This window comes from Aquarana catesbeiana, linkage group LG04 (genome assembly GCF_042186555.1).
Source record: "Aquarana catesbeiana isolate 2022-GZ linkage group LG04, ASM4218655v1, whole genome shotgun sequence".
NCBI classification, from domain to species: domain Eukaryota; kingdom Metazoa; phylum Chordata; class Amphibia; order Anura; family Ranidae; genus Aquarana; species Aquarana catesbeiana.
The window spans coordinates 649362249-649378684 of record NC_133327.1 but is presented as its reverse complement, the minus strand read 5'-3'; the positions used below and the strand labels follow the sequence as shown (position 1 = coordinate 649378684).

General features: G+C 42.3%; 1 long non-coding RNA gene and 1 pseudogene across 1 annotated transcript; one reads left to right on the top strand and one right to left on the bottom strand.

The window, feature by feature from the left end:
• Positions 1–3509: 3509 nt before the first annotated feature.
• LOC141141614 (uncharacterized) lies at positions 3510–12280 on the bottom strand. The gene is made up of 2 exons (XR_012244164.1): positions 12053–12280; positions 3510–4185 (listed from the first exon to the last, which is right to left on the bottom strand). It is a non-coding gene; the product is annotated as an uncharacterized lncRNA (long non-coding RNA).
• On the top strand, positions 7285–8610 carry LOC141141613 (solute carrier family 25 member 46-A-like; annotated as a pseudogene).
• Positions 12281–16436: the final 4156 nt, after the last annotated feature.

The following is a 16436-nucleotide window of genomic DNA, read 5'->3' as shown; positions in this document are numbered from 1 at the left end:
ATGTCATTACAGTCTTCTGGATCCTGTGAGGTCCCCACCAATCGACAGTCAGCCTGCAGATTTTTCATGTTGCTAGTTTGCTAGTTTTGGTTGATGAAAATATATCTGGCATGTTTTGTTCCAATTTCCAAATTAAATCTGATCTTTTAGAATAACAAATCTCCAAAAAAAAGTTCAGAAGTGTTAAATATTTAGTTCAGAAAATGATCATTCCTGTTTACAGATAATATATTTTTGTATATGCAAGAAAGAGGATTTAGCACTGTGCTCAGCCTTAATTTGTACAAATGGCAAATGTTTACATTTTGTTTACTCTGCGTTGCGTTGTTGGAATTAGGGTCGAGAATGACGTCCTTTGGAATATGATCATTATTTTGGCATTTAAAAAATGAATCCAGATACACTGCAATTTAATTTTTAATACAAGACAGATGATGACCATTAACCCCCATGACATGATGAGAAAAGGCAAATCAAAGAGAATCCACAGGCACAAGTTTAAGACTGTTATATATGGAAACAGGGTTTATAAAGTAATAATTTAAAGGAGATCTACTGTATCTTCAAAGTATACAATACCCTTTTTTTGACATTAGCATTGCAATAACAATACAAATTAAAACTGTAGTTATTACTGACAATCCAATATAAGCTTACCTGAAAAATCGCCTTTGTGACTTCTGCCCATCTTTTTCCACAACTTCCTGGATTCTCTGCATACTTTGTAGCTGCTCCTCAATTTCTAAGGACTACATGTCCCATGGTATATTGCTGCATGCAAGCAGTGATTCCTGTACTGACTTCGCCTCCTAAAATTCCTCTTCTCAGCACATCTGTAGTTCAGAAGGCAGGCTCTGTGAAATGTAACACTGCAGTGCCTACTCACAGAGCATAGTGAATATGTGTCACAGAGTTTAAAGAGGAACTGCAGTTTGCTCACATAATTTGTAATAAAAACATCTTTGCCATTCTGAAGCTTCCCTCCAACCACTTTGCATATTATTTTATATATACTGTGATTCTGTACTTGCCAAATATACTGCAGAAATTTCCCTCCACTGAGTCTGGCTGCACCCATTTTTACTGTGGGCAGCTGAAGCTGCTGCCTGTTTACTTCCTGGATTTACACAGACACGCAGAGGCACACCTCCAGCTCTGCAGCCCTGCAGCTCTCATTGTCCCTCTTATGACTCACCCCCTCCTTCCTGGCAAACTCTCATGAGAGTAAGAGAGAGCTGTGCATGATGTCATAAGGCTAGGATAATGACCAGGCAAGAAACAGGAAGTGGGCTGTATAAGGTATTTACTGGCAGAAAAAAATGTTTAATATCCAAAGTTAAAACAACAAGGCCAGAAGATTTAATAGATGGAACGTTCAAAAAATTACTGGTGTTCTTCTTTAAGGAAAGAAATGTTAAAGCAAGTTTCCAAATGCTAGTCTTTTAGTTTGCTCAGACTAACTGAAAACAATATGATCTGTATGTAGCATATATGTATTTATCTCAGTTTGTTCTTCAGGAATCTGGACTCACTGACTAATAAACAACCCACCACAAGAGGGAGCACCTACTCATCTGTGTAAGAAATACAAACATAACAAATGATGAAATAACATAAGAATAAAGAGGTGAAAGTGACACAAAATAATCGCCAGTAAACTTTACATCAATAACCTCAAGTATGTTGTCACTGATGTAATCATTTATCCTAAACACTGCCCTCCCATGAAAATTACCTGATTTCAACAGACACATCATCATGCTGACCTATATCTAAAAACTTAAAGTGTATCTAAAAGCAAATTTAAAAATGTATTATATAGTAGATAAGTTTAAATTATAGTTGAAAGGGGCAGTTATGGATAGGGAGAACAACACAGTAAAAAAAAGATGATGAATAATGCCGCGTACACACGGTCGGACTTTTCGACCGGACTGGTCCGTCAGACTTTCCAGCGGACTTTCGACTGACTTTTTAACGAACGGACTTGCCTACACACGATCACACCAAAGTCCGACGGATTCGTATGTGATGACGTACATGGGACTAAAATAAGGAAGTTGATAGCCAGTAGCCAATAGCTGCCCTAGCGTGGGTTTTTGTCCGTCGGACTAGCATACAGACGAGCGGATTTCTGGGTCCAGCGGAGTTACGACGTAAAGATTTGAAGCATGTTCCAAATCTAAAGTCCGTTAGATTTGCCACCGGAAAAGTCCACTGAAGGTCCGGTGAAGCCCACACACGATTGTCCACCGGATTTGGTCCGTCGGCGTCCGTCGGACAAGTCCGGTCGAAAAGTCCGCCCGTGTGTACGCTGCATAAGGTGGTAAAAAGATTTTTTATCATCATTCATCATCTCTTTTACCAACTTATTCACCACCTTATTCATCATCTTTTTTTACTGTGTTGTTCTCCCTATCCATAACTGCCCCTTTCAGTGGTCTGGCCCCCTCTTCCCCTACTCACATCCACTTCACATAGGTATCCAGGACCTATCTTTTTTAGAGGAGCTGCCTCCACTTGCAGTTTTTTGTCCAACTGCCTTCTCTGATTTGAACCCCTTCTCCTTTTTCCCCATCCATCAGTATTACAGTAGCGCCATAGTCCTTTAATTAAGTTTATTTTATACATAGAAAGCGCAGTTTTTTTTTCACTTTTAATTTCTGCACTTTTATGTAATGATCCTAGCCTGGGTGAGGCTTCCTGTTGCAATGTGACAACGCCGCTCCTGCAATGTCTCACAGCAGGAGCAGTGTTGTCCCCCAGTGCTGTGTGCTTCCGTGAGCATATCTAGAGAAAGGATCTTAGTCCAGGATGATCCTAGATCAAGGTTTCTCAACCAGGGTTCCTCCAGAGGTTGCTAGGGGTTCCTTGAGCAATAAGTAATTTCTGCCTCTCAGAAATAGTTCCCACTAACACCATTGATCTTTTTAGCTATCTGTAAGGGGGAATTCTTCCCAATGACCACAAGTGTAAGGAGCATTTCTTCCCACTGACCATCACACTAATGTATGATGAGTTGAAGATATTGTCATTTTTAGCAGTGGTTCCCTGAAACCAGAAGGTTATTTGAAGGGTTCCTATGTGTTGAAAAGGTTGAGAAGGGCTGGACTAAATGTCTGAATAATGGTGGTGAAAGAATTCTGGAAAGGACACTATACAGTCATGTAAAAAATGTAGTGCATCCCATTCTGGAGGTGATTGTATCTGCATGAGTACACTTGCAACAAGAACAATTGAGTACTGTTCGTGATACTTTTTCACTAACATTCAAATTTTCAAGACAAGCGTTTGGGGTGTGCCCCCGAAAAATACTCCAAAATCTTGTCCTGATAATTTGGACGTAAGTGCAAATAAAAAAAGGATCACCGACAGTACTCAATTGTTCTTGTACTTCCAATGGTAATTGTTGAGTTTTTCAACATAATTTGAAAGTGCAAACCATAAGATATTTATTCAAACAGTGCCTGTAGATAAAGGTGATATAAAAATAAGTAAGTACACAAAAATTGTTTCCTTTTTAAACATTTATTCAACAAAAGTATCAATAAAGGTAATGGTGTGCAGTGGATAAAGTAAGTACACCTTTGGTCTCAGACGCTGTTATTGTCCCCTTTAGTGGAAATTATTTCTTAAGCCTCGTACACACGATCGGATTTTCTGCAGACAAAACCACAGACTTTTGTCCGAAGGGCGTTGGCCCCAAACTTGTCTTGCATACAAACAGCACACAATTGTCGGCCAAGAAACACGAATGTAGGGACCTACTACGTAGTTTTTCAGCTCTTTAGCGCCATCCTTTGGGCTCGTTCTGCTAATTTCGTGTTAGTAGAAGTTTGAGTGTTGATTCGTATGTTTCATTTTGCGCTTTTCATTTTGCGCTTTTCATTTTGCACTTTTCATTTCGCACTTTTCATTTCTGAGCGGCCATTCGTATGTTGCGGAATCGGAGGAGATAACATGTTATTTATTATTGGCCTTGGAGTTATTGCTTTGACCCAAGTCCAGTCCAGGAACAGGAAGAGGAGGATTTCTTGTACCAAAAATTGGTTGCTTTATTAATCGTGACCAATTCTGTCATATGCCTTTGCTGCGGGAGCTCCAGGAAAATAATCTGCATGATTTTCAGAATTATCTCCGGATGACGGACCCCTGCTTTCACAACCTCTTGGCATTGTTGACCCCCTATATTAAGAAGCAGGATACATGCATGAGGCTTTTATTTTATTTTTTGGTTGAATAATGTTCTATTGGCAGATAGCATGTCTAATTTTATTTGTTTTCTTTTCTTAATGCACAATAAAAAAATTGTGGAGAATAATACTTGGCTATGTGTTTTACTTCAAATGACAGTTTGGGAGTAGACAGTTACATTTTAAAAAATACAATGTAAAATTGACAAGGGACATCAACATAGTTGTATCTTTTTGTTTAAAGGACGTAGGAGTGTGGGCAGGCACCAAGACTTTATAGGCACAATAAAGATACTTGTATCATTAAAATTCTAGTTTTATTTCATTTCAAAAAATTGTGTTTTAAAAGCAGGGAAAGACAAAGACAGGATAAAACCTTATATAGTAAACATCATTTACAGAATATGCACTCCATACAAAGTAGATCAAGAAACAACGGAGCTATTGGATCAATAAGGGATACAAACAACCTATTGATCTATATAGTTACAGTACATATCGTTGAATCAGCGCCATGTGGTGATGGTAGTCAAGATTCTGTAAAAGATTATGGGCTCGACATGTTGCGCACTCAAGCGCTTCTTCAGGAGCATATACTACGATAGCTGTAATGGATAGTACATTATTAACAGCCTTCCCAAGTTATATAAAATTAATATGCATATATTTCATACAGGTCAACAGACAATACATGGGGGCCGTTAGAAACAGGGACACCAGGAGAACACCAACACTGCAAGCATAGTTGTATCTTTGATCTTAAAAACTACGGGATAATGGTGTTGTGGTAACTTGCACCAAAAAAAAAAAAAAGCATAATATTATTATTCTTGATATCACTAGAAAAAAAAAAGCCTTTGAAAATGTGTTTGCAATAACTCCATCAGTATCACCAGCACAGCAGCTTCATTATTATCCCATTAAAGAAGAAGAGAATTGTGCGCTGCATTTCCAGGTTTCATAATTTGCCGCGTCACGAATGTTAATTCTCCATTATGAACGCTAGTTTACAAGACCGACTGTTTCTGGCTCTGACTTGTGTACACACGCTCGGAAAATCTGACAACAGACCGTTGTCAGCAGAAAATTTTAAAGCCTTCTAGCCATTTGTCCGCGTAAAATCCGACAACAATTGTTCGATGGAGCGAACGGTCCGATTTTCCACAAACAGCCTGTCATCACACAATTCCTGTCGGAAAATCCGTTCGTGTGTATGAATCTTAAGATGCCTTTCACACTGAAGTGCAGCTTGTTTTACAACTTTATCTTAAAGGAATGACAACCCCTCCACCACTCGATTTTGGATAATTTTTTTTCTCCTTACTTACCTTTTATGAAGTACCTTGTGTACTTCCACCCCAACATCACCGCGGCCTAATGCGTCACGTCCACTTGTCCCCCCGCTGCATTCTGGGACCTTAGTGTGTCCCAGAAGATGACAGGGCCATTCAGGAAGCGCCATGCGACTCGCGCATATGCAGTAGGTAACCGGCAGTGAAGACTGAAGGCTCCGTGGCCTGTTTCCCTTAGTTAGTATGGTGGCGCCTGCATCCGGTCCGATGGACGGATCGGCCTGGGGGGGAGCGACATTGCGGGCTCCCTGGACAGGTAAGTGTCCTTATTAAAAGTCAGCAGCCGCGGTGTTTGTAGCTGCTGACTTTTAAAAAAAAATTTTGCAGCTGGAACTCCGCTTTTACCCCAGAAAAGGGGTTAAAAACTCCTGTGTTGCGGCGCTTCCTAAGTGCCATTCATTGCAATGGGCAGGGCATTTTGGGAGTGCTGTATACAGTGCTCCCAAACCGCCCCAAAGATGCTGCTTGCAGGACTTTTTCTAACATCCCGCAAGAGCACCGCCCCAGTGTGAAAGCACTCATTGCAATGAATTGGAGGCAGTTTTCAGGTGCTTTACAGGCACTATTTCTAGCGCTAAAATGCCTGAAAACTGCCTCAGTGTGAAAGGGGTCTCATAGTTATATAATTGCCCACTAGACCCTGATATCAACTCTGTGACATTTTTGGCAAGTTCTCCATTCAAATTTCCTTCAATTGCAAGAAGTTTGTGGGTCCCCCAACAAGTAGACATCATCAGTCCTTCCTCTTCTCATGTGATAGCAGAAGTTGGTGATCCTCACTCCCACATTGAATGATGCTCATGTAATAACCCACCACATAGTGCAATAATACTGTAAGCCCAAACCTGCATATTGACGGACACCTAGGGGGTGTGTCCATGACAACATGAGTTGAGTTGGAGGATACTAGTCTTCATTCAGCCCTGAAGAAAAGCGTCCTCTAGTGGAGGAGTGCATTTACTGTTGGGGACAATACCAGATTGAAGATAAACATTGCAGGGAAAGCTGTTTTTTTTTTTTTTTTTTTTAATACTGCTGGCCAATGGATGCTATTACTTAAAAAAATGCAATACTGCTAGTGACTGTACAAGAAGCCCTAGTTAAAATAGAAGAATGTGCAGCTATGACTGATGATGTTTAATTTTGAAAAATGTAAAATAATGCACTTGGGAGCTAAAAATATGAATGCAAGTTACTTGCAAGGGGGGAGAGCGTTTGGGGGAATCAAGGATGGGAAAGGATATGGGGGTCCTAGTAGATCACAGACTTAGCAATAGCATGCAATGCCAAGTTGCAGTAAGCAAGGCTAATAGACTATTAGCATGCATTAACCACTTTAGCCCCAGAAGGCTTTACCTTCTTAATGACCAGGCCATTTTTTGAGATACGACAAAGCGTTACTTTAACTGACAATTGAGCAGTCGTGCGACACTGTACTCAAACATAATGGATGTCCTTTTTTTCCCACAAATAGAGCTTTCTTTTGGTGGTATGTGATCACCTCTGCGATTTTTATTTTTTGCACTATAAACAATGTTGTCTCCAGACTTTTGGTGGTTATACCAGGGTGATATGCAGCTGCAGGCATCACCCCAGTACTGTTTTTCTTAGAACCAGCAGTCAGGGACATGCTTTGCCATCACGTGACCTGAACCCTGACAGGCCTCCTTCTTCCTAGTAGGCAGTGGCGGTATTGATGTTACCGTGCAGCTAAACATTTGCCGCGGTGACCCGGGCTTCTATCGGCAGCATGCAGCCCCGTCGGCCTGAAGGCTTTGATGGACTAGGCTACCGGGGATCTGCCTGGGGGCGGGGAGACGAAGGTCCGCCACCCCCGTACCAGCACGGCTTCCCAGCAAGGTCATTCAGCTCTTCCGGGGTTCTCTCACAGCACTGGGTCAGCACCCTGCCTGACATCCCGGGGAGCCGTAGCCTGCACTGGGGGGAGAAGACTCCGCTCTATGGAGGAGATGGCAGCCAACCACCGCCTGGCCTGGGGGAGGAGAACAGCGCCACCAGCGGGGATCAGCTTAACAGATTTGCTGGATTTGGTATTGGACTTGCCAGTCTCTTTACAGAAAATGTATTGGCCCACCCATGCATTGTGTTGCACCGTCAGTACCAGGTTAACTACCATGCAAGAAATTACCATCTTTCACCGTTTAGCATTGTGAATATCATGTATAGCTTTACAAAGACTCAGGGGCCAAGGGCACTTTGGAAAGGGATGGGAAGCACGTTCATTGTTCAGGGAGTAACCCTTGGAGCTGAAGGCATCATCAGTGAATTCACACCTCTGCCTAGAGAGCTCACCCATAAATAGAGTCCCAAGCAGACAGGAGGACACCTAATCCTTAAAGGGTTGGTGTATGCGATTGCTACTCCATTCTATTCATCAAGTCTGATTGAAACAGTACAGAGTGAGATCATCTGTGACAATCCTGGCATTCTGGATTGTGTGAAAGAAGGAATTGGCCGACTTGTGGGACTTGGCGTGCCGCACAGCAAACGTCTGCTGCCTCTTCTGGTACTTACCTTCCCCACTGTCCTTCATGGTGTCCTTCATTATATAATCAGCTCAATCATTCAGAAATGTGTTTTATTCTTTATAAAGAAAAGAAAGCCTGCCAGAAATCCAGCTGATGCCACTTCATCAGCTCAGAACATTTTGGAGGAGTATTAGTATTTCCCAGAACTTGTAGCCAACTTTGCTGCCAGCCTGTGTGCTGATGTCATGCTGTATCCTCTTGAAACTGTGATGCATCGTCTTCATATTCAAGGGACACGCACAATAATAGATGATACGGACCTTGGCTATGAAGTACTGCCTATCAACACTCAGTACGAGGGCATGAGAGACTGCATTAATACTATAAAATGAGAGGAAGGAATGCTAGGCTTTTACAAGGGGTTCTGGGCTGTGGTGGTGCAGTACACTCTTCATGCTACTCTTCTGCAACTTACAAAACTCATTAATTCATCTTTGCTGCACAATACAGCCCAGTGAAAGGGACAGTCGTGACTCGTACAAAGGGTACAAAAGAAAACAGCATGTCTTAGCCACCAGTGTGTCATCTCAAATTCTGGTCTGGATTCTATATGCTGGATGAACATTGACGTTTACATTTATGTTTGTAATCTGGATTCACTGTGGGCCTTAATAAAAAATGAATACAAAATTGTGTGATGTAACCTACAGAAAAAAAAAGAAAGAACCAGCAGTCAGCTCTCTTGCAATAGCAGTCGGAGCGACTCACCAGCTGCTTGATTGCTATTACCAGCAGCAGAAGGGGATGTCGTCCCCCGTCCCATGCTGTCTTCTGCAGCTCTCTTAGGCTCACTCATCCCACCGGGAGACCAAAGCGACCAGCTGGCACATCCACCGGCTGACTGGACAGCGAAGAAAAGCCAGGATCGGCTTTGCTTGCGCGCAAAGGTGAACTCGCGCTTTGGTCCCGCATGCACGCAAACAACGATCGCCCCACACATGTGAGGTATCGCCGCGGAAATTAGATCATTCGCAATAATTCTAACACCAGAACCTCACTGTAAATCTAAAGTGGTAACCTGTAAAGGCTTTTTAAAGCGTTGCCTATGGATAGTAAAATTTATGTCATTTGTCACCATTGCACGGGCGTGCACAATTTTAAAAAGTGACGTGTTTGGTATCTATTTACTCGTAACTTCATCTTTTATATATTACAAAAAAATTGGGTTATGTATTTTGCATTAAAATTCAAAAAAGTGTATTTTTTTCCCAACAAATTACGCAAATACCGTGTGACGTAAAAATGTGCTAATTATTCTCTTTATTTAAAAAAATATATAATGTTTGGGGGTACTAAGTAATTTTTCTAGCAAAAAATACTGATTGTTACATGTGAACAAAAAGTGCCAGAAAAGGCCCACACTGGCAGTAGTTTTAGAAGTGTTTCTGATATGGAAAATTGTAATCACATACACTCAGGTCAAATTGGATGGGCCAGTGTCTTTATTCAACTTTACCAACTATGTAACTATGTTTAAAGTAACTGAATATAGGAACAATTTAAAAAAGAGGATCGTATCTCAAACCGACCCCCATGCCCTTTATCTAGTGTTCCAGATATGCGTTTAAACCGTGTAGGACTGAATAATTTATGGTTTACAAAGTTCATTCACAAAGATCCAAACCTCAAAGTGAATGACATATTTGCATTCGGCATATTATGTCTTGCACTCCCTGATGCAAGACGCCCCGCTGAGAATGAACATAAGACCAAGCATTTATGAAAAATAAATTGCCTTCCAACTTTTCAGTCCTCACAAACTCTAACAAGCCGTTCTAACAAGTATGGGCAGGAAATGTCATAAAAACCAGAATATATTGTAGCTGTGTCAAAAGAAGTGTGACAGCTGAATTGAGCTGATACAGGCCCTTTCATTATTTGAACAATTACTCCGCCATGAACAGCATGAGCTTTCATGAAGCTTCTTTTTTTTTTTTTTTTTTTTTTTTGAGCTCAGATTCCTGATAGAAGAACATTACATAACTCCATCTTTGTAGGAGCTGGCAGACTTGGAGGCTGAAAAATCTTTATCCAGAATGCAAACACTCAGCTTCTTTTCCTTGCGAGCCAACTATTGAACAGAAAAAGAGACTATCTTATTTTTCCACTGCGTCAACACAAGCATGTTTTTCATCACAGATTAATAAGTGAAGCTCTTCGTCATTTTACAGCTCCTTAAGGACTTCTTCCCACAGATTTTTCACATAGGAATCAACAAGTCGATGGGGCAGTGCTTGTGTCTGCAAGATGCTTGACTGTACCGAAAAATGAGAACCATGATTCACTGGGGACATGAAGGCTAAAATGTAAAAACTGTTTTCAAGCAATTATTATATCAGGGCTGTATTAAAGTAATGCAAAAAATAGGCATAACTTTTTTTAAATTAAATTACAATGGTCATTCAAATTTCACATGTTGGTAGAGTAATGCCGCGTACACACGGTCGGACTTTTCAGCTACAAAAGTCCGACAGCCCGTCCGAAAAACTTTCGACAGACTTTCAACTGACTTTTGGCGGACTTGCGGCAGACTTTCTAACAAACGGACTTAACTACATACGATCACACAAAAGTCCGACGGATTCATATGTGATGACGTACACTAGACTTAAATAAGGAAGTTGATAGCCAGTAGCCAATAGCTGCCCTAGCGTCGGTTTTTGTCCGTCGGACTAGCATACAGATGAGCAGATTTCTGGGTCCGGCGGAGTTACGACGTAAAGATTTGAAGCAAGTTCCAAATCTAAAGTCCATCAGATTTGCGACTGGAAAAGTCCGCTAAAGGTCCGGTGGAGCCCACACACGGTCAGTTTGTCCGCCGGATTTGGTCTGTCGGCGTCCGTCAGACCAGTCCGGTCGAAAAGTCCGACCGTGTGTACGCGGCATAACTCTTCCTGTATAGGAACTCTTCTTTTTTTTATTGTAGGTAAATAATGGATTCCATGCAAAAGAAACATGCCATCATTGAGTTCTGTAGCTTTCTGTGAATGTCACACAGCCTGCTTCCCTCCTTCATCAAGAACTCAATGGTGGCACATTGCTTTTGCTTAGAATCCATTATTTACATGCAATGAAAAAGAAGAAGAGTTACTCTACCAACATATATACTGTCCAACATCCACAGAAGGCTACAGAATGTTTATGGAGATGACATCTTTGAAAAGCTCGTCTTGTCATTGGTGACTCTTGTCAATGGTATCATCTCCGTAAACACTCTGTAGTCTTCTGTGGATGTCAGACAGCCTGCACCCCTCCTTCATCAAGAACTCAATGACAGCACATTGCTTCTGTGTGGGATCCATTATTTACTTCCAATGAAAAAGAAGAATAGTTACTATAGAGGAAGAGTTACTCTACCAACGTGTGAAATGTCAAAGATCTATGCAAGTAAATGATAAATGATGCCCACTTTTGAATTGCTTTTAGTACAGCCCTCATACTTATGGTCTACATTTAACATTATCCATTGTGGTTTGCTGGCAAACAAATGTCCTTTATGTTTTATAGATTACAGTAGGACTAAAGGCGAAAAATGTTTTTTTCATAACTTTTGCCATTGATGTCCAATTGAGGACATTTCAATTCACTTCCTCCCATAGCCAAAACAGGAGGTGCAAGAAAATCCCTCCAAAGTGAGGGAAAACCCTTGTTAGTACCATTACTAGTGCTCCCAATGAAAGATTCCCCCTCTAATCTTGTTCTTCGGACAACCCAAAATTTTGGATTTTCTTTCACTGTGAAAAAGGTAAACAGGACAAATAGAGAGGGATAATATTCCTAACGGGGGCACAGACAGCAACAAACGCCAAACAGGTGTTCTAATCCCTCTTCACTCTATCCAAAACTAAAAAGAAAGCTTTTGCCTTTATATATACTTTAAAGCTGAAAAACTATCCTCACTCCTCCAATACTGCAAAGGTTAAATGCTCAGATACCATTAAAAAGCAGCTTTGCTTACTTTATTCCTTTCTACTGCAGACTCCACCTCTCCATGCAAATGGTCCTCCGGTGCCGCTTCTCTTCAGCAGTTCTGTAAGTGAAGCCGCCCACAACTTGGATCATCAGAGGGAAGAGAAAAGTAATGATTTCCAGAGGAGCGAGGGGTAAGATGCTTTGCCAAAAAAACACGCGTTGTGGCATGCACTATTTCTTGGCGTTACACAAGAGCTTGCTATTGCTTCGACACTGATAAGATTATTATTATTATTATTATACAGGATTTATATAGTGCCAACAGTTTACGTAGCGCTTTACAACTTGAGGGTAGACAGTACAAATACAATACACTTTAATACAGTAGGAATCAGAGGGCCCTGCTCCTTAGAGCTTACATTCTAAGAGGGAAGGTCAAGAGATACAAGAGGTAATAACTGTGGGTGATGTGCTGATTGAGAAGATAAGTACAGTTGTTAGGTGGTGGCCAGATAGGCTTCTCTGAAGAGGTGAGATGCATTGTGATGCCACTGAAATGAATGGCGCTGCATCAAGGTGTTGCTGCACCTTGCAGTCATGCTGTGAATGGAACCGAAAACAGAATTCCACCTCACTTTGGAATGATTTTTTCTTATTTCCTGTTGTGTCTCTGGAAGAAGAAGTAAAGGGAAATCTCCCTAATTGGACAAAAACAGTAGATAAGAACTGTTCAGTGCTGGAGAACAAAGTCTTGGCTTGGATGTCAAAGTGCACCCCCTTGAAGGTGTTACAGATTAAAGCATTGTGAATTTAATTATAAAGGTATTTTTTGTGTGTATTTTTTAATATGGCACTACAAAATCCAACAAAGAAAAAGACCAACAAAATGTTTATAATGTTAAAATTGTTCAGCAAACGAAAAGGTAGGGAAAAAAGAGGAGTCAATAAGAGCTAATTATGATAAAAGTAAGGGGACAGCTTTTTTAAAAAAAAAAAAGCTGCAACTGTTTGATTTGCATACAGACAGTAAGAAAATTGCTCTCTAACAATTTTATTACAATGTATTTGTGAATAGAATCTGTGAACAGTGTTTGCAAGCTTCATTTATACAGGAATAGTTGTCAGTGCTTCTCATACACAGAGTGGCATCCACTTGGTAGATTACACTGTGGGGGGCGATGGTAGTATGCTGGAACAGGTGGGTCTGTAGCCCAAACTGTGCCCCATCACCCAACAGCAACACACAAGGCAGGTTCCTCTCCTATCTTTGCATCTTCCTGACCCTAGCTTCTAATCCTGCTGCCATAATGCCTAACTGATAAAAAAATCTATGGATCTTTAGTTCTATCTTAGGGGAGGATAGCTAGATAGCTAGAAGTCCTCACCTTTAGGAAGTGCTTATTATGGCTAAAATAGAATTTTCACCTGGTAATTTATTCATTCTTCTGAAAGAGAACATGGAAATAGGGTGATATTAGTGTTTAGTAGTGGCGTCGCTAGGGGGTGGCTTTTGGGGCTATAGCTCCGAATCTGGGGCCCATAGCCCCGAGTCTCTGCAGGGGTCCCCAAGGGGAGGCTCTCTGGGGACCCTGCTGTAAGTGGGGGGCTCTCTAGGGACCCTGATGCAGGGGGAGGCTCTCTGGGGACCCTGATGCAAGGGGGAGGCTCTCTGGGGACCCTGGTGCAAGGGAGAGGCTCTCTGGGGACCCTGATGCAAGGGGGAGGCTCTCTGGGGACCCCGATGCAAGGGGGAGGCTCTCTGGGAACCCTGATGCAAGGAGGAGGCTCTCTGGGGACCCTGATGCAAGGGGGAGGCTCTCTGGGAACCCTGATGCAAGGGGGAGGCTCTCTGGGGATCCAAATTTAAGGGGGGCTCTCTGGGGACCATGATGTAAGGGGGGCCCTCTGGGGATACATACACACGTATATTAGATACATGTGTATGCCCACCCAAGCGTATGACTTTCTTTACTACGTTGCTATGGGCTCTAGCCCCAGATCTTTTGTAGACCTAGCAAGTGTTTAGTCCACTGAATCACAGACAATGTGCAGATACTAGCATCCTAAGGGGATGTCTTTGCGCCTATCATTTTCTGGGAGAAACCTGTCCTTCTATGCTTATAATCATGTATAGGAACATAGCTGCAATTGCATGATGTGTGGGTGCTTTCAAACTTCTACCTAGCCTTTTGATGGTGTGCATTCATCTTAGCTGTGTCCGGGTGCCTGCAGCTGATGGGCCTCAGCAGGATCCTGGAGCAGCTGACTAGTCCAAAATCTCCCTAACTACCAGACTGCCATTGGCTGCCTTTTTTCCATATTCTCCTCCTATGATTCGGAGATATTCTTTAATCTTGCCCAGGACTCCGTGAACTTTTTAGTAAAGTAATACAACAATGTAGACTTTCAGGACCCTTGTAATGAAGGATCAACCAATGGGAGTGGCAGGTGAAAGGTCTATTCTGTTAGGAAAGATTGGACACAGCTCTTGTGAAATCCAGAATGTTTGATATAAGAGGGCTTTGCTTATCCTCACTTCATTTCCTCTCGCACAGGATGCAGCTATAGAAATAACAGACAACTATTTATTACGTGCGCTGAGAAATGTACGCAGTCATGTTAAAAGATTTTCTGGATCTGTTTCAAGGTAGATTATTTGCTGCTTTGCATTTTTTGAAAATATGACCTTCCATTGCACCAACAGGCAGACTTTACTGTATAGGAGATTGAATTACTCCCTAAGTATAAGAAGTTTAGCGGGTGATCTATTACACATTAGGCTCTGCTTACAAAGCTTTAAACCAACCTTGTCACGTAAGGAAAAACTCAACAATCCATGTACCTGGGGAAAAAAGAAAGAGAATGTGTACTTCTTCTGCCTCCTGTTCAGAATCTTCCCTTAGGGTCTGCGGAGAAACTGACATGTCCGGGTGTGTCGATATCCAGTGTCCCCTGCAGCACTCATTGGTTCCTCCTGCCAACCCCTTTGTCACTATTATGTCTTGTACTAACATGGAGATCAGCAGTAGGAAAAATAAATGAATTGCAAAATGTATATAAACGTTAACAAATCTACTTTAATGGAGCTTACCAGCCCTAGTTGTGGTGCCTTGCATTCACTTCCTTCCTTAAGGTTTTTTTTTCCTTTTTTTGCACCTGGTTATCCTGCCAGTAACATACTTTTGATCTGTAGTGCTACAACTGCAGGAGCCACGGGATATTTGGGCCTATTTCCTCCACTCAAAGCATGCCCAGCAAGGCACACACCATTTTTGACATCTTCCTTTGGCTCAAGAATCAGTCTAGGAGATTTTCTTTTTTTGGGTTTTATTAGGAACAGGAACTTTGATAGGGATGAGGAGCGTGGGATACCCTGGAACTGTGGAAATCCAATATTTGAGGCCTGCCAGGCTTCTAGCTGCTCTGGACTGTACAACTCCTGGCTGTACTGAGCACACTTTCAGCAGTATTGCATGCTCCTGGCTGTCTTGCACAACTCCTCACTGCACTGGCTTGTGAGCATAGGTGTGCACAGCCTATTGCATTAGGGTGTGCACCCCAAAGCTCAAACACACATGCATGCGTGTGTATGTATGTGTACTGACTACATTGTGCTTAGCTTCTCCTGGTAGGCTGAATCCTGTCCCACACTGCAGACTGTGTTTAGTCCTCCCTCTCCTGCCTTCTGTTGTAAAGTCAAATAAGGCACGCTGGGGAAGGGGGCTAGGCAGTGTAGTTACCATTGGCTAAGGAGGCAGCAGAGAGGTGGAGCAACTGTAGCCTCTGGCTTTTTACAGACACTACATGGTTGGCAACCTTGGTGATTAGGGTGTGCCCAGGCACACCTGGCACACCCCTTTCGCACGCCTATGCTTGTGAGATCAAAACTACCTCACAGTCACATTTTCTTGTATGTCAGGATCACTACTCACTCAGTCCCAGAATGGTTTGACTCCTTCCACCAACTCTCTTCAGGCTTTTCTCAGTCTACATAACAGGCTCTCTTCGGTAGGCCCCCCCAGCTAAGCCTAGCTGATACCTCAATGTCTTCAAAGGCTCCTCAGCTTCCTCTCTGTCTCCCTCTCAGCCCCAGAGGCAGAGCCCCCAGCACAGGGGTTTCCTCCTGAAGGCTGAACTAAGGAACTCCGAACTCTGGTTGCCCAGCCTCAGAATATTTATGGGCTTTCCCTCCACCTTTGGAGCACACCTCCCCAAGGATTGGCCCCATAAATATTCAGGCTTCCTGCCCTGCTCTCCCTTCCACTATCTTTCTATAAGTCTCTAGAAGACAGGGGGAAGTAGCAGAACAGCAGCCTGTGAAACACTGAACAGGCATAAGCAATCAATCCCTGCTCCAATGTTTACAGAGAAGATGACTGAATTTACCTAGCAGCCTACTCTGAACTAGGAGAGTGCTACATCTCCTAGGC